The 18,982-nt window shown below is 40.5% G+C and overlaps 1 long non-coding RNA gene across 2 annotated transcripts in view; it reads left to right on the top strand.

Moving 5' to 3' along the window:
* Positions 1-18,982, top strand: part of Gm19272 (predicted gene, 19272) — a 77,659-nt gene that overhangs the window by 13,953 nt on the left and 44,724 nt on the right. Inside the window, exon 3 of one of the 2 annotated variants that reach the window (NR_167656.1) lies at positions 12,271-12,399. The exons of the other annotated variant lie outside the window; for it this stretch is intronic. This is a non-coding gene — a long non-coding RNA (predicted gene, 19272). The remainder of the gene's footprint in view (positions 1-12,270; positions 12,400-18,982) is intronic. 2 annotated transcript variants of the gene reach the window in all.

The raw sequence follows: 18,982 nt of genomic DNA on the forward strand, positions 1-18,982 counted from the left end.
AGAAACTAGAGAGAGCCTTCACTAGCAGCCTGACAGCACAGCTAGAAGCTCTAGAACCAAAGGAAGCAAATTCACCCAAGAGGAGTATATGGCAGGAAATAATCAAACTCAGGACTGAAATCAACCAAGTGGAAACAAAAAGAACTATGCAAAGAATAAACGAAAATCAACAAGATAGATAAACCCTTAAGCCCGACTAACTAGAGGGCACAGGGACAGTATTCTAATTAATAAAATAAAAAATGAAAAAAACAGACATAACAACAGATCCTGAGGAAATCCAAAACATCATTAGATCCTACTACAAAAGGCTATACTCAACAAAACTAGAAAACCTGGATGATATGGACAACTTTCTAGACAGATACCAGGTACCAAAGTTAAATCAGGATCAGATTAACAATTTAAACAGTCCCATTTCCCCTAAAGAAATAGAAGCAGTCATCAATAGTCTTCCAAACAAAAAGAGCCTAGGATCAGATGGGTTTAATGCAGAGTTCTATCAGACCTTCAAAGAAGACCTAATTCCAACTCTACTCAAACTATTCCACAAAATACAAATAGAAAGTACTCTACCCAATTCATTCTATGAAGCCACAATTACTTTGATACCTAGACCACACAAAGATCCATCAAAGAGAAAGAACTTCAGACCAATTTCCCTTATGAATATCGATGCAAAAATAAAATAAAATCCTCGAAAACCGAATCCAAGAACACATCAAAAATGATTATCGATCATGACTAAGTAGGCTTCATTCCAGGGATGCAGGGATGGTGTAATATATGGAAATCCATCAACATAATCCACTATGTAAACAAACTCAAAGACAAAAACCACATGATCATCTTTTTAGATGCTGAGAACGCATTTGACAAAATCCAACACTCCTTCATGATAAAAGTCTTGGAAAGATCAGGAATTCAAGGCCCATTGCTAAACATAATAAAAGCAATCTACAGCAAATCAGTAGCCAACATCAAAGTAAATGGAAAGAAAATCGAAGTAATCCCACTAAAATCAGGGAATAAACAAGGCTGCCCACTTTCTCCCTACCAATTAAATATAGTACTTAAAGTCCTAGCTAGAGCAATTTGACAACAAAGGGAGATCAAGAGGATACAAATTGTAAAGAAAAGTAAAATATCACTATTTGCAGATGATATGATACTATATATAAGTGACTCTAAAAGTTCCACCAGAAAACTCCTAAACCTGATAAACAGCTTCAGTGCAGTAGCTGGATATAAAATTAACTCAAACAAATCAGTGGTCATCCTCTACAAAAAGGATAAACAGACTGAGAAAGAAATTAGGGAGACAACACCCTTCACAATAGTCACAAAAAATGTAAAATACCTTGGTGTGACTCTAACTAAGGAAGTGAAAGATCTCTATGACAAGAACTTCAAGTCTCTGAAAAAGAAATTGAAGATCTCAGAAGATGGAAAGATCTTCCATGCTCATGGATTGGCAGGATCAACATTGTAAAAATGCCTATCCTGCTGAAAGCAATCTACAGATTCAATGCAATCTCCATCAAAATTCCAACTCAATTCTTCACTGAGTTAGAAAAGGCAATTTTTCAATTCATCTTGTATCACAAAATACCTAGGATAGCAAAAACTATTCTCAAAAATAGAAGAACCTCTGCTGGAATCACAATGCCTGACCTCAAGCTGTACTACAGAGCAATAGAGATAAAAACTGTACAGTACTGGTACAGCCACCGACAGGTAGATCAATTGAATAGAGCTGAAGACCCAGAAATGAATCCACACAACTATGATGACTTGATCTTTGACAAGGGAGCTAAAACCATCCAGTGGAAAAAAGACAGCATTTTCTTTCTTTCTTTCTTTCTTTCTTTCTTTCTTTCTTTCTTTCTTTCTTTCTTTCTTTCTTTCTTTCTTTCTTTCTTTCTTTTTCTTTTTTATTACGTATTTTCCTCAATTACATTTCCAATGCTATCCCAAAAGTCCCCCCCCCCCACTCCCCTACCCACCCATTCCCATTTTTTGGCCCTGGTGTTCCCCTGTACTGGGGCATATAAAGTTTGCCTGTCCAATGGGCCTCTCTTTCCAGTGATGGCCAACTAGGCCATCTTTTGATACATACGCAGCTAAAGTCAAGAGCTCCGGAGTACTGGTTAGTTCATAATGTTGCACCTACAGGGTTGCAGATCTCTTTAGCTCCTTGGATACTTTCTCTAGCATTTTCAACAAATGGTGCTGGCATAACTGGCGGTTATCATGTAAAAGAATGCAAAATGATCCATTCTTATCTCCTTGTACAAAGCTTAAGTCTAAGTGGATCAAAGACTGCCAAATAAAACCAGAGACACTGAAATTAATAGAGGAGAAAGTGGGGAAAAGCCTCGAAGATATGGGCACAGAAGAAAAATTCCTAAATAGAACAGCAACGGCTTGTGCTGTAAGATGAATTGGCAAATGGGACCTCTTGAAATTGCAAAGCTTCTGTAAGGCAAAAGATACTTTCAATAAGACAAAAAGGCCACCAATGGATTTGGAAAGAATTTTTACTAATCCTCAATCTGATAGGGACTAATATCCAACATATACCAAGAGCTCAAGAAGCTGAACTCCAGAAATTCAAATAACCCCATTAAAAATGGGGTATGGAGCTAAGGAAAGAATTCTCAATTGAGGAATACAGAATGGCTGAGAAGCACCTGAAAAAATGTTCAACATCCTTAATCATCAAGGAAATGCAAATCAAAATAACCTTGAGATTCTAGGTCACACCAGTCAGAATGGATAGGATCAAAAATTCAGGTGACAGCAGATGCTGGCGAGGATGCAGAGAAAGAGGAACACTCCTCCATTGCTGGTGGAATTGCAAGCTTGTACAACCACTCTGGAAATCAGTCTGGTGGTTCCTCAGAAAACTGGCCATAGTACTACAGGAAGATCCAATGTACCTCTCCTGGGCATATACCCAGAAGAAATTCCAACTGGTAATAAGGACACATGCTCCACTATGTTCATAGCAGCCTTATTTTTAATAGCCAGAAGCTGGAAAGAACCCAGTTGTCCCTCAACAGAAGAATGGATACAGAAAATGTGGTACATTTACACAATACAGTACTATTCATCCATTTAAAACAATGAATTTATCAAATTCTTAGGCAACTGGACGTATCTGAAGGATATCATTCTTAGTGAGATAACCCAATCACAAAAGAAGTCGCTTGATATGCACTCACTGATAAGTGGATATTAGCCCAGAATCCTAGAATACCTAAGATACAATTTCCTAAACACAAGAAAATCAAGAAGACAGAAGACCAATTGGTGGATACTTCATTTCTCCTTAGGATAGGGGGCAAAATACCCATGGAAGGCGTTGCAGAGGCAAATTTTGGAGCCAAGACAAAAGGATGGACCATGAGGAGACTGCTCCACCCCGAGGTCCATCCCATAATCAGCCACCAAATGCACACACAATTGCATATGCCATCAAGATTTTGCTGAAAGGACCTTGATATAGCTGTCTACTGTGAGACTATGCCAGTGCCTGGCAAATACAGAAGTGGATGCTCACAGTTATCTATAGGATGGAACACAGGGCCCCCAATGGAGGAGCTAGAGAAATTACCCAAGGAACTGAAGGGGTCTGCAACCCTCTAGGTGGAACAACAATATGAACTAATCAGTAACCCCAGAGCTTGTGTCTCTAGCTGTATGTGTAGCAGAAGATGGCCTAGTCGGCTGTCACTGGGAAGAGAGGCCCCTTGGTCTTGTAAACTTTATATGTCCCAGTACAGGGGAATGCTATGTCCAAGAAGTGGGAGTGAGTGCGTAGGGGAGTAGGGCAGGGGAGATGGTATATAGAACTTTCAGGATAATATTTCAAATTTGAAATGTACAGAAAGAAAATATCTAATTTAAAAAATCTTAAAAAAGAAAATACTAAAAAAATACATTGGAAAAAAAAGTCTATACTCAACAAAACTGGAACCTGGATGAAATGAACAACTTCCTGGACAGATACTAGGTCCAAGAAGTGGGAGTGTTTGGGTAGGGGAGCAGGGCGTGGGGGTGGGTGGGTAATAGAGGACTTTTGGAATAGCATTTGGAATATAAATGAAGAAAATATCTTTTAAAAAAAAGGACACCACAATAGTATGGCTACAGTTTCTTTGCTTTAACATACCATCCATGTTAACACTATGAAAGAGGGCTCTAGTTGCCTTTTCCTGATATATAGTTTATATCACATATCCATTGTCTTAGCACCTTCTTCTTTGAGATTTCTTACTCACCCTGGCTAAAGAAAGATGAAATATGTACTGATAATCTTGTAAGAGCGATATAGTAAAAAGGTTTGAAAATCCACTTTCCATTCTTACCAAATCATCAGCTATGATTCTGATCAAGCCTCTTATTCTAACTCAGTTTGCATGAAATACAGAGATAGAGAAATATTCATTACTAGCTTAAGCACCAACAGATTTCCCTAGGTGAAATAGCATATAACATGGATATGAAGTTTCTTCAACAGATAAATGCCAACTTTAAAGGTAAACAGAGCATTAGTGGGAAAAATTTAAGTATATATCAGCTAAATAAAATGCATGAATATTATTGCAAATACTTGAACAGTCTAGATCTTACTAAAATAATTTTCAACTAAACACAGAACACATATTACATGAATCTGTTTAAAATTCAAAATTCATTGGAGGAGAGGGAACTTCTACCTTTTAATCAGAGTCCTGACTATACTGCATTACCAATTTATGAAATTTCATTAAACTATAAACTTATGACTTACATAGTTCTCTTTTTATTATAAAACACAAAATTTGATGCCACTGAGAAATTGCTAGGGTTTTGGTTGTGTTGGTAGTGGTTGATGAAGCTGTAATTTGAGAAGGTATATTTTAGAAATATGTATAGAAATGTTTATGGATGAGCTATATGGGAAACTATGATGATTAAGATTATCTTGAGGAAAGTGAGTGGTTAATGTGAAAGGGTTGTTATTCGGGTTTTCCATGTGTGAGAACTCCCATCTCTATTGCTGAGGTTAGGATAATGATTTCAGTGAGAACATGTTAATCTGTCTTCTCATGTCCTAAAAAACATTGCCTTATAAAAAGCCACCATGGAATCCCCTCCAGAGACCTGCTTTACTCCCTGCATGTTTCATGGACTGTTGCTTTTCTTTTCCTTTCACTGTTACATTTCTTATAGGAGGTAGCCACTAACTAGACCTTTTATTTAATACTCTTAATGATGCTCAGTAGAACATTTGTTAGGAGATGAAGCTCAACCTACAGACCCAGAGTAGTCTACCTGCATTTCAAGTGAATTTATAAAACAATGACCAAGGATGGGGGCTCCTCCCCAGTAAATAGATTCTAATTCTCACTAACAAGAAAAAAAAATTTCCTTGATTAAAGTCCCCTTTGGTCCCACATCTTCTCTCTTCAAATATGCATGTATAGGTAGGATCTATCTCTTCATAAATTCTAGATGTACTTTGAATGGTATTAGCAACATAGTTCACTGTTCCTCACTCTATTGACCACTGATCTAAATCATTTAGTGAGGATTTTCATGGGTAGTGATTTCAGAGAGAGATCTCTGAAATAGTTCTCAGTTCCATGACTTCAGGGTTTGGAGCCTTCAATCAGTCTTTTCTATAATGTCAATAATTGCTAGGTTTTACCTTAACTGAGGAATTTTGGACTCATTGGTAAAACAAGAAGAGAAAGCAGTTAAGAATAGTCTGTTGAACAATATGTACTCACTAATAAGTGGATATTAGCCCAGAAACTTAGAATACCCAAGATATAAGATACAATTTGCTAAACACATGAAACTCAAGAAGAACGAAGACCAAAGTGTTGACACTTTGCTCCTTCTTAGAATTGGGAACAAAACACCCATGGAAGGAGTTACAGAGACAAAGTTTGGAGCTGAGACGAAAGGATGGACCATCTAGAGACTACCATATCCGGGGATCCAACACATAATCAGCTTCCAAACGCTGACATCATTGCATACACCAGCAAGATTTTGCTGAAAGGACCCAGATATAGCTGTCTCTTGTGAGACTATGCTAGGGCCTAGCAAACACAGAAGTGGATGCTCATAGTCAGCTATTGGATGGATCACAGGGCCCCCAATGGAGGAGCTAGAGAAAGTACCCAAGGAGCTAAAGGGATCTGCAAACCTATAGGTGGAACAACAATATGAACTAACCAGTACTCCCTGGAGCTCATGTCTCTAGCTGCATATGTATCAGAAGATGGCCTAGTCGGCCATCAGTGGAAAGAGAGGCCCATTGGTCATGCAAACTTTATATGCCTCAGTACAGGGGAACGCCAGGGCCAAGAAGTTGGAGTGGGTGGGTGGGGGCGTGGGTGGGGGAGCATGTGGGGGACTTTTGGGATAGCATTGGAAATGTAAATGAAATAAATACCTAAAAAAAAAAATAGTCTGTTGACTGGTGCTTTCCACAGTATGGGCAAGAATACCAACAAGCAGGGTTGTAACTATGTGGAAAGGAGGCAAAGAGTTCATCTAAATAAGACTTTTTGGGGTTTTTTTGTTTGTTTGTTTTGTTTTTATTTTTGTTTTTGTTTTTCAGGAAAAGGGATGGCCCAGAATAACTTACTTTAACTGACCTCCAACCATGTGTTTTTGTCCTGGAAACAAAGAATTTAAATTGATGTTTGATTTAGGAATTAATCAATGGTTGTGATTTTGGGGAAATTAGGTCATTTTATCAGCTTCTGTGAAACATTTGACTGAGCTTCAAGGCACTTTATCATGTTCTCCAAGCTTGGAAAATTCTGCCCAGTGCCACTCTGATGATTACTTGTTCTTCAGTTGTGCCACAGGTACTGAGATCTACTTATCTCTCCCAATTAAACCTTTGCTTCTCCTACCCTACAGTTCCTTTTTATATCCACACAGACATCTGCTTCCATTGCTCATGGTAAGACTGTATCACAAAATAAAAGCAGCTAGACCTTTTCTACTATTCAAGCATGACATTAATTCAGGTGACTGGAGAATTCTTAGGAGAAGTCAATGAACCATGAATACATTCAATAAATTGTTCTCAATCTAGGCAGAAGTAATTGTGACCATTCAGGGTAGGGACTGATCCTGCAATTGCTTAACCTTTTGGTAGCATTGTAATGCTCACACACAGAGGCCACGAGAGTCCAATATAGAACGATATTATGTTGTTGATACAATGAATATCTTTACTGGTTTTTTGACAACATCTGATCATATGTGTATACCACTTTAATCAATAGGTGGTGATTTCCCTTTAAAGGTAAAGTAGTTTTCTAGGTGGGGTTGAGGTTAGAAGATGCTTTCAAACAATACATTTTTGTGTAGAAAAAGGGAGGCAATATTAGAGAAACACTTTTAATAGACTTAGTCTAAAATCATATAATGCTTAGTATTAACACAGACAGTTTTACCACAAAGGGAATGAGAGAGAGAATTTATTCTTTACCCAAATACAAGGGGCTACCTCTCAAGAACATGGATTTATGTCATCCTCAAAGACAGGCTCTACTGTGGAAGTGGTTACATGAGACTTGATTAGCTGTAGAATGAAGAGGCATTTACCAAATACAGTAGTAAGGACCAAAGTAGATATAACCCAGGATAATTGAGCTTTTATCTGTAACATTTTACTTTCTCAATCATGAAGTTCATGAGTCATTCAGCTTTATAGAGTCCGCATCATAGGTGTGGTTTATTTCTGGGAACTTCAGTTTACTTTGAGATTTGCACATAGGGTTCTGTGCAGCTCCCAATGAAGCTGGGGTGCATGCTTCTGTGCATAGATCATAGATTACTATGACAGACAGCAGTGCAGTGCTGTGAGCATGACTCCTGCTCAGATAGCCAGAGACTGCCAAGCATCGAATGTTAAAACAAGCAGAGTAAGAAGAGGTCTTCTGGCACTGGTTTTGCAAGGACCAAATGTTTTGGAATACACAAGCTCTCAGAACTGGGCTGCCTGCCCCATAGTCTCAGTACTTAGTAAATGTCAGCTATTTTGGACAAAAGGTGTTGAGCAAATATCCAGAAATGATGATGCTCTTGATGTGATGATTAAAGGCTCTTTAAAGATAACATGTGGGTGACAAATTTAATGGAATCTCAAATGACAGAAAAAGAATCATATGGCATACTTATTCTAGACTTGCAGGAAATGAGGGGTGGGTGCGCCCCATGGCTTGCTTCTATTCTAAAGCTATGATTTGAAGCAAAGCCATACTTACACCACTGCTACTTCATTTAGACCCATATTAATACTTTAGAGTGATGTCATTTCAGTCCTTGTAATTCCATTCTCCTTTCTTAAAAATCACCTAGTGTCACTGCATTTACAAACGTACAGAAACCAACCTGACTTTAAAAAAGAAAGAGGCAAATTGACAACATGAAGGTGAAGTTTGACAAATATTTCTCTTAAAAGAGCCTGTTTTTGTCTCTTATTACAGTGGCATGTATGTTGGGAGTGGTTGGTTACAATCCTAACAATAGAGAGAGGTCTTGCTATACCACCAATCAGCTTTCCTTGTTATTAGGAACCTGACCCTGTTCAGGGTCACAGCTACTAGTGGTGGTTAGGAAGCAGGAACATGCTGACCTATGAGTCCTGAGTAGATTGCCACCTTCTAAGTTAAAGACCAACCATTGAGATGAGTTAGAATACTTAACAACCTAACAACAGGGATGGAAGATCCAAGGAAAGATTTTAAGCTGATGAGCTGAATATCCTATAAAATATGCCTTAAAGATTGACCCCTAAAGGGCATTTATAACGGTCTTCTTTAAATCATAGAAAGAGATCCTGACATTGATATTTTCTTTAGTTAATTCGCTCATTATCAATTCAGAATCTAAACTCACACACTCCCCAGGAAGGATAAATGAAATTCTGTAGACATTATCATGCAAATTATACCTTAAAGCTCCCCAGTTGTAAAAATGCTCCATTGTGTAGAGGCACCTTGGCATTTCCATGGAAGAAACAGATTTATGAAAAAACAGGCTTAACTGAAAGAAAATCTATTAAAGATAAGATATTTTTAAATGTCATAAATAGAGACTGAAATTTGTATAGAGCTGGCATAACATTCTAAAGGTAAAACCTGCCTAATGTAGGTTTGCCTCTATATTGCTTTAGGAACAAGGTCTCAGAAAACCCAGATCCTTTATTTGTAAAGGTTGGCACTCTTGCCAAGGGAAATTAAAACAATCCAGCAAAGTCAAGTGTCTTACTGTTTGGGGACTGCCACACAAAGCACCAGACAATGGGAAATGGAAAATGAAAAGAGGTCTGTTTAGCTCAAGACTCTAGAGGCTGAAAGTCCCAGACTGAGCCACCTGACCTATCAACCTCTAGTGACAGTCTTCTGGCTGTATCATAAGATGTCAGAAGGCAGATCATGGATGAGTTAGATGCGAGAGAGAGATGTCCCATGGTGAGACAGGAGGGAAGGAGCCAGAGTGGGGCTAGATTTACTCTTATACCCTTCAGAAATCAATCCAGTCTTGTGATACCTACCCTAGTTATTCCCTAATGATAGTATTAATCCACTGATGAAGGCAGAGCCCTTATAGCTAAACTACCTTTTTAGACCTTACATCAACACCACCACATTGGAAACACACTTAGAAACCCTCTGTCCCTGCTCTGCCCCTGCAGGCATTATTCCTATGACAATGCTTATATCACTTGTGAAGAACAGAACCATCTTTAATTAAAGCAGCTTAACTTATATACCAGAGAAATAACCAATGAAGAAGATATTGATGTGAGGAAGAACAGGAACTGATGGCCATAGATAAAGCAAATGTCAGGAGGAATTAGTCGGTAGACTGGGTGGAGGCTCCTGTAAGGAAGATTATCATTTTCCCTAGAGCAGGGCTTGGAAGACTTTCTAACAGGAGCTATATGGTAGACATTTTAAGCATGTTTTCCATCCCTGTGATTCAGAACTGCTCTGTGTTCTGAAACAGAGATGTAGACCATATATAAGTGAATAAATATGACCATGTTTCAATGAAACTTCACTTACAAAAAGAGACAGACTAGAAAGTAAGCAAGACTATATATGTTTAGGCATTAGTTGAAAGATGCTAGGGACTTTTTTTTCTCAGTGAAGTGGGAATGTTGATTTCTCAGAGGAGGAATAGAGGCTGCCTGTTAAGAAGCCCAGGTAGAGAACAGAAGGAAATGGAGACATCTCAGAACAGTCATCATAGAGTCAGAGACAAGGGGAAAGAGCCCAGAGGAGCTGTCCAAATTAATGGACCAACCAGTAGCTCTTAAATCCGGGCAATGAAGTATGTGGAAGCGTCACCATAGGAGATGTATCTAGTTTCCAACTTCTCTTATATTTAAAAATAATTTTGGTATATGTTATATAACCTAGACACAGAGAAAACCAATTCTTCATCCATTCTAGATGCCCCAAACTCACCATGGTAAAATCCATAAAGATGAGTAGCTTTTATTCACATGTCTTATTGAACAACCCACTTTATATTGCACAGAAATTCAAGCTCTATATTTATGAGACAAGCAAGCAAGAAGTGGCTGGAACCCAAAGGGAAATAAGGAGATAATGGATAAACTAAAGATGCAGACCAGTCATCAAGTTAGCAACAGTGATCAGCAAGGTAGTAGCCATAAAGAAGTTTCAGTTTCTTTTTTTACTGCAGGCTTGGGTGAAAAGCTGTAGGTAGAGGAAACCCACAACACTATTTCCCCAACAGTAATTCACATGCTTCCGAAGTGAACCGACACCAAGCCGGGAAAGTAAAGAAACTGAGATGAGTGAGCAGCACTCACATTTAGAAAATGGCTTCTTCCTAAAATGACTGGGGCTCCTCAATTTCCTGTAAGGACCAGATTGGGTTGGTCTGACTTTACCACATACTGTGAAGCAGAGTGTCACCTGTCAGTCAAATATAGCATTTGATGGAAAAGATTGGCAGGCACCAGTGGATACACTTCCATTTCCTCTTAATGATCCTCTGGAGGAATGGACGGGGCTTTCAGGCATTTTGATCAGGCAAGCAGTTAAAAGTATCACACTGAGCCTCGGAATCACCACAGCTGGAAGACAGGCACAATTGCCATTTCTTTGAAGTTGTTAATTTGCCTAAAACTGACAGAGGAAGACTTGTCAAAGAGGATTATTTGGTACCACCAGGCTCTCCCTAAGAGGATTTCCATTATGTGGCCTTTAGTCTCTGCTAATTAAGAGCAGGCTAGTGCACAGCTCTTCTATATCTGTCACCTTGAATCATTTCTTTGTTGCAATAAGGAATAATCTACCTCTTGACACCCTGGAGTGGGCTTGGAACTCTCCGTAGTAATGGTGTGGGCATTAGGCAAGACTTGAGGGCTAGCTATCCCTAAGTGAAAGATGTTAGAAATCTCTACTCAAATGCTAGAACCATTCGCTACCACATTTAGTATCGTCTTTCCACTGTCTCCAAAGCACAAGCAAAAGGGCCAAGAATGACAACCCCAATGGGACCAGAGAACCAAGTAACCCAAGAGAGTCATCTGAAGCTTAAACACTGATGTAAACAATTGAACAAAATTTGTATCAAGCAGTCTTTTTCCCTGACTTCTCATCTTACTCCTGGCCTCACACTTCACTAGCCAATGCCTTGCTTTTGCCATGTTTAACACATTGGTACTACACATTCAACATTCTTACTATGGAACACTTAGTGGGAGTTGGCCTCTGCTTTTTGAGAACACTGAAGAAACAATTGTCACAGTTATCAAGATGAGAGATTATAAGGTTGAGAAGTTGGAACATTTATCCAACAACACAATAAAAGTAGCCTAAAATTTATGCCCAGGTACCTTTATTTTAGTCAGGGTTTCTCTTGTTCTGATGAAACACTATGCCCAAAGCCACTCAGTGAAAAAAAAAGAGTTTATTTTGCTAATACTTCACATTACTGTTTATTATCAAAGGAAGTCAGAGCAGGAACTCAAAGAGGGAAGGAACCTGGAGGCGGGAGTGGGTGGAGTCCACTACCATGGAGAAGTGCTGCATACTAGCTTATTCCTCATTGTGCTCAGCCTGATTTTTTTTTATAAAACCCAGGACCACCAGACCAGGCATGGCACCATGCAAAATGGGCCCTCCACCATCAATCATCAACCAAGAAAATCCCACACAAGCTGGCCCACAGACTAATTGAGGTTTTTTTCTTTGCAAATGATTGTAGCCTTTGGCGTAGCCCCCAGACCTGTTTTTCATCAATACAGAGAACAGTAGTCCCTGAAGCATCTGCTTAAGGTCCTGAGAGGCTTCTCACAGAAGAAAACCTCATGGTATGCTGTCCACAGACAAGTAGGTAAGTATGCTGAAATCACAGTAGAGAGAGCAAGCTTAGTTGTGAGAACAGGTTAGGAACTGACAAGATAACCAAATGTGTACTTGATAGCTCTTCACAGAAAACAATATCCTCTGTATCTGTTCAGCACACATAGATAGTAGCATTTGCAATCGTGTGTATAAATCTCATTTGTTCTGCAAAGCAATCCTGTGAGGACAGACAACCATCATTCCTTTTTTTTTTCCCCAGGTGAAATCACAAAGTTTCTAAACGAGTAGGAAATGCTAAGTTCCGTTAGTGAGTGTAGAATTAAAAGTCTGTGTCTGTTTCTAAACACTTCTTCCCCTTATTACTAGGAAGCTTCTGTTCCTGAGTTTAATCAAATAGAAAGGAGACGTCTCCCAGCCTCATGCTAGGACCACTGGTTTGGCAGAGAACTATATTTGCTACATCCTTCCTCTACAGGATGTAGTATGACTTCAAAACATGAGTTGGAAACCAATGCATTTTCTCATAGTTGTGACCAGATAACCAACAAATGCAACTGAAGGGAGGGAGGGTTGATTTCAGCTCACAGTTTGAGAAGCTACAGCCATCATGGCAAAGAAAACATGGCAGATCCTGTGGTGGTCAAAGCATGTAGCTAGGGCTCCTTACAGCTCAGTAGATCTGACCAAGGAGTTGGAACTAGAGATGGGGCTAAAATCTAACCTTCAAAGGCATGCCCAGGTTTATCCACCTCTGCCGGCCATGCCCAAGAGGTTCCACAAAATCCAAAACAGTGCCACCAGCTGGGGACTAAGTATTCAAATATGTGAGTTCATGTGGGGCACTTCTTATTCAAATCCACAACTAGTAAGCAATGACTGTATTTAACTACTAATGTTAATGTGTAAAGTATGATTGATACTACTCCAGACAAAGTCAATGCTCTGTGCTAGAATACAAGGCAGAACCAGTAGCATAAGAAATAAAAGAAGACAGCTATATCAGGGTCCCTTCAGCAAAATCTTGCTGGCGTATGCAATAGTGTCTGCGTTTGGTGGCTGATTATGGGATGGACCCCTGGGTGGGGTAGTCTCTGGATGGTCCATCCTTTCGTCTTAGCTCCAAACTTTGTCTCTGCAACTCCTTCCATGGATATCTTATTCCGTATTCTAGAGAGGAATGAAGTATCCATGTGTTGGTCTTCCTTCTTGATTTTCTTGTGTTTTGGAAGTTGTATCTTGGGTACAGAAGTGGATGATCACAGTATTGGATGGAACACAGGGCCCCCAATATAGGAGCTAGAGAAAGCACCCAAGAGCTGAAGGGGTCTGCAACCCTATAGGTGGAACAGCAATATGAACTAATCAGTACCCCCAAAGCTCATATTTCTAGCTGCATATGTAGTAGAAGATGGCCTAGTCAGCCATCATTGGGAAGAGAGGCCTCTTGGTCTAGCAAACTTTATATGCCCCAGTACAGAGGAACGCCAGGGCCAAGAAGTGAGAGTGAGTGGGTAGGGGAGCAGGGCTGGGGAAGAGTATAGGGGACTTTTAGGATAGCATTTGAAATGTAAAAGAAGAAAATATCTAATTAAAAAAGGGGGAAAATAATGAAAAGAAGAAGAAACAAATGATATAGGTGGTGATACAGTCACTGGAGAGCAGCTTAACCATTTATTTGTATGGCAGATATTATGGAGGAAAAAAAAAAAAAACCTCTGGAGATACAAAACATAAATGGGGACAAGCAGATAAGTATGGCTGTGCCTGGACTCAAATGGACCACAGGAAACAGAAGGAACCAGAAACAGACAAAGCAAAATGGAAGCTGGATCATCATAGCATCAATATGTGAAAGAAGAAGAAAAGTCACTCAGTGCATGAGTGCATGGTCCTGTTATTGTCCTGGCTTACCACAGAGAGGAAAAGAAGCAAGAGGGAGCAGAGAGGCACAAGTGTAGCAGAGAGGAACAGAAGTAACTAGAAGAAGAGAACGGAGTTCTGGAAGCTCAGGGAAAGACAAGTGATATTCAGTGTGAAAGAGAAACTCCTGAAACATGGTGCCTATTTTTCCATTGCCTTCTAGATTATTATTAAATAAACTTGAGTATGAAGAGCTGGAGGAGGACTTTTGACAATCCTAGATGTCAGTCCCCCAGTAGACAGTTCTATTTTTTCCTCCTGCTATTTCGTTCCCAGCATCCCCCTTTCTCTCTCAGGTGAATGAGCAGAGTGGTGCCACCCCCACAGTGCAGGCTGCTCCCTTCTCACATTTGAGCTGTTGCTTTTGGGGAAGCACTCCCTGATGCTCCGAGGAAGAAAACCACATCTGCTGCTCAGAGAGAGACTAGGGTCCTCACTCTTCGCATAGCATATGCTGGCGCAGCAGCTGGGGCCGAAGCTCCTTGATGTGATACAGAGAGTTGCCCCAGACATTGTAACAAACCTGCTAGTCAAACTAAGAATGAGAGAACCCTCTATTATGTTTGTGTTTGAGAGCAAGAATCAGCACCAGTCTCACAGGATTAAGCTTTTTAGATGACTCTGGCTCAGGGTAACAACCCTGAGTGATGTCGTGGATTTTTACCCTGCAATTACCAAAGTCACAAAATTTTCAAACATTTTCGTAAAGATCTAAGGTGAAATAAAACCATGTGCATGAAAGGAATTAATAACCTGTCAAAGGCTTTCAGTGATCTGCCTTCTCTAAATCCAGCTTATTTTGAAATACCATAAACTTAACCCCTTCCCCCAGCTAACTAAATATTCTTCTTTTAAACTAATTATCCACAGCTGAAGATCCATTAAAAAAATGATACAGATGTCATTATTCTCAGCAAGTCTTGAAGCAAGCAGTTCTGAGGACTCTTCAAATCAGGGCATTGACAGCTTCATGCTCAAAGTCTCACGCGGTATGCATCCTGACCCCCACACAAGCCCAACCGCTAACAAGCTAACAAGACAATCCAAATCTGTGCTGTGAGCCCTCTGACATTTGTCAAGCTGATTAGCCCTCCTACACTTTTCTTTCAGAATCTGTCTTCACAGACACGAACCACAGGTACAAGCATCCAAACATGGGCTTCCTCTCAACCGATTATTTTAGGGCATACATTATTGAGGCGACAAATTCCAAGTTCATTCTAAGATGAGCACCATAATCGTATAGATTTATAGGATAAAACTACCCTTTACCTGGAAATTTCTAGCAATCGCTTATAAGTAGCTTTCCCCAGAACCAAACTTGACAAAGAAAACAGTTACTAATTATGAAAAACCAAATGTGCAATTTAAAAAGTTAACTGAAGATTTAAGAAAAGCATTATATATCAATGATTATGATATCAAGGTTTGCACAATGACAGGAAGAAATCCTTTCAAATAAACCTGACTCACCCTCTTTATTGATGAAAATGAACAAATGAAAACTTCATTTGAGTCCCAAGACTCCCTCCCTTACCCCCAGTAGTGGTTTTGCATATGGACTAGCAGACTAATATCATCTTGGCTCTTAGAATATCAAATCCTTGAGCCCTACCAAATCTCTGGGGATCAGGGCAGAATAATCAGGGTTAAAGAGTCCCAAAGGTGATTGTGGTAAATGCTCAGTTTTGGAATCATTAATTTAATAGCATTGGGTCAGAATTTAAGAACCATTGCTACCTAAAAATTTTATGATCCTGTGGCTCTCAATAAAACATTAAAATTTTAAAATAAAATTTTAATTTAAAGTAGTTTTAGATTTATGGAAATGTTGCAAAGGTAATATCAAAATTTACCACATATGTAAATACTTGTCACATTATTATATCATGTTTTATTATTACCCAATTAAAGACTTTTTCATTTTCGTTCTAAAGAGAGACAGAAGGGATAGATCCTAATGGGAGAGGAGACAGGGAGGAACTGAGAGGAATAAAGGGAGGAGACAATAATTAAGACACATTATTCAAGAAAAAATACATTTTCAATAAAAGGAACAAAAATTTCTGGAGTGAAAAACAATCAATCAATCAATCAATCAATCAATCAATAAAATGTAGCACAGGCTTGGCCTCCTGCCAATCTGATTGGGGTTACTTCTCAATTGAGCTTCCACATTCCCAAATGACTCTAGATCATGTCACACTGTCAATCTTTTAAAAATGTTATAAAAGCACACTCCTCAATTATGATTTTTCTTATATTTTTCTCATGATAGAACTTGGATTATGGACTTTGAATAGAAAGAAAAGATGTGGGTGACATTTGTAGTGAAGCTCACTGTATGAAAAGGGTTTGTTGTCAATGTGACCCAGGACTGATAAAGTTAATCTTGACTATATGGTTGTGATGGTAGTTGTGAGACCTGCCCACCATGGAGCCATTTAGCTTTGCTCTTTTCCATGCTGTATCCTTCAGAAATTATCACACTGAAAAAAGGGAGAGTTATGATGGATGTCCTTCAGGGTGGAGTAACCACAAAGATCAGCTACAGCATATTGGAAGTGAAGGAAAATACTTTTGATATTTGCGATCTATAAAAAATTAGAGGCACATAACGAGTGAGCAGTAAGCATGAGAAAAGTAAATCCCACTTGGATATGAGAGATGTGTCTTTAAAGGTAACACAGCTCTATCCAAAGGCCGACTAAGCTAAGCAGTCGACAATGTGGCCTTCCACACCTGGGACTGGTGTGTGACTACAGGTTATCACAGCTCGAATCATTTATTATAGGCATGCATGTAAAATCTTTTTCCATTTAAGATACTCGGTGGTGGCCTTCCGCTCGACTCGAGACTCGAGCCCCGGGCTACCTTGCCAGCAGAGTCTTGCCCAACACCCGCAAGGGTCCACACGGGACTCCCCACGGGACCCTAAGACCTCTGGTGAGTGGACCACAGTGCCTGCCCCAATCCAATCGCGCGGAACTCGAGACTGCGGTACATAGGGAAGTAGGCTACCCGGGCCTGATCTGGGGCACAAGTCCCTTCCGCTCGACTCGAGACTCGAGCCCCGGGCTACCTTGACAGCAGAGTCTTGCCCAACACCCGCAAGGGTCCACACGGGACTCCCCACGGGACCCTAAGACCTCTGGTGAGTGGACCACAGTGCCTGCCCCAATCCAATCGCGCGGAACTCGAGACTGCGGTACATAGGGAAGTAGGCTACCCGGGCCTGATCTGGGGCACAAGTCCCTTCCGCTCGACTCGAGACTCGAGCCCCGGGCTACCTTGACAGCAGAGTCTTGCCCAACACCCGCAAGGGTCCACACGGGACTCCCCACGGGACCCTAAGACCTCTGGTGAGTGGATCACAGTGCCTGCCCCAATCCAATCGCGCGGAACTTGAGACTGCGATACATAGGGAAGCAGGCTACCCGGGCCTGATCTGGGGCACAAGTCCCTTCCGCTCGACTCGAGACTCGAGCCCCGGGCTACCTTGACAGCAGAGTCTTGCCCAACACCCGCAAGGGCCCACACGGGACTCCCCACGGGACCCTAAGACCTCTGGTGAGTGGAACACAGCGCCTACCCCAATCCAATCGCGTGGAACTTGAGACTGCGGTACATAGGGAAGCAGGCTACCCGGGCTTGATCTGGGGCACAAACCCCTTCCACTCCACTCGAGCCCCGGCTACCTTGCCAGCTGAGTCGCCTGACACCCGCAAGGGCCCACACAGGATTCCACACGTGATCCTAAGACCTCTAGTGAGTGGAACACAACTTCTGCCAGGAGTCTGGTTCGAACACCAGATATCTGGGTACCTGCCTTGCAAGAAGAGAGCTTGCCTGCAGAGAATACTCTGCCCACTGAAACTAAGGAGAGTGCTACCCTCCAGGTCTGCTCATAGAGGCTAACAGAGTCACCTGAAGAACAAGCTCTTAACAGTGACAACTAAAACAGCTAGCTTCAGAGATTACCAGATGGCGAAAGGCAAACGTAAGAATCCTACTAACAGAAATCAAGACCACTCACCATCATCAGAACGCAGCACTCCCACCCCACCTAGTCCTGGGCACCCCAACACAACCGAAAATCTAGACACAGATTTAAAAACATTTCTCATGATGATGATAGAGGACATCAAGAAGGACTTTCATAAGTCACTTAAAGATTTACAGGAGAGCACTGCTAAAGAGTTACAGGCTCTTAAAGAAAAGCAGGAAAACACATCCAAACAGGTGATGGAAATGAACAAAACCATAATAGAACTAAAAGGGGAAGTAGACACAATAAAGAAAACCCAAAGCGAGGCAACGCTGGAGATAGAAACCCTAGGAAAGAGATCTGGAACCATAGATGCGAGCATCAGCAACAGAATACAAGAAATGGAAGAGAGAATCTCAGGTGCAGAAGATTCCATAGAGAACATCGACACAACAGTCAAAGAAAATACAAAATGCAAAAGGATCCTAACTCAAAACATCCAGGTAATCCAGGACTCAATGAGAAGACCAAACCTACGGATAATAGGAATTGATGAGAATGAAGATTTTCAACTTAAAGGGCCAGCTAATATCTTCAACAAAATAATAGAAGAAAACTTCCCAAACATAAAAAAAGAGATGCCCATGATCATACAAGAAGCATACAGAACTCCAAATAGACTGGACCAGAAAAGAAATTCCTC

This window comes from Mus musculus, chromosome 6 (genome assembly GCF_000001635.26).
Source record: "Mus musculus strain C57BL/6J chromosome 6, GRCm38.p6 C57BL/6J".
Taxonomy (NCBI): Eukaryota; Metazoa; Chordata; class Mammalia; order Rodentia; family Muridae; genus Mus; species Mus musculus.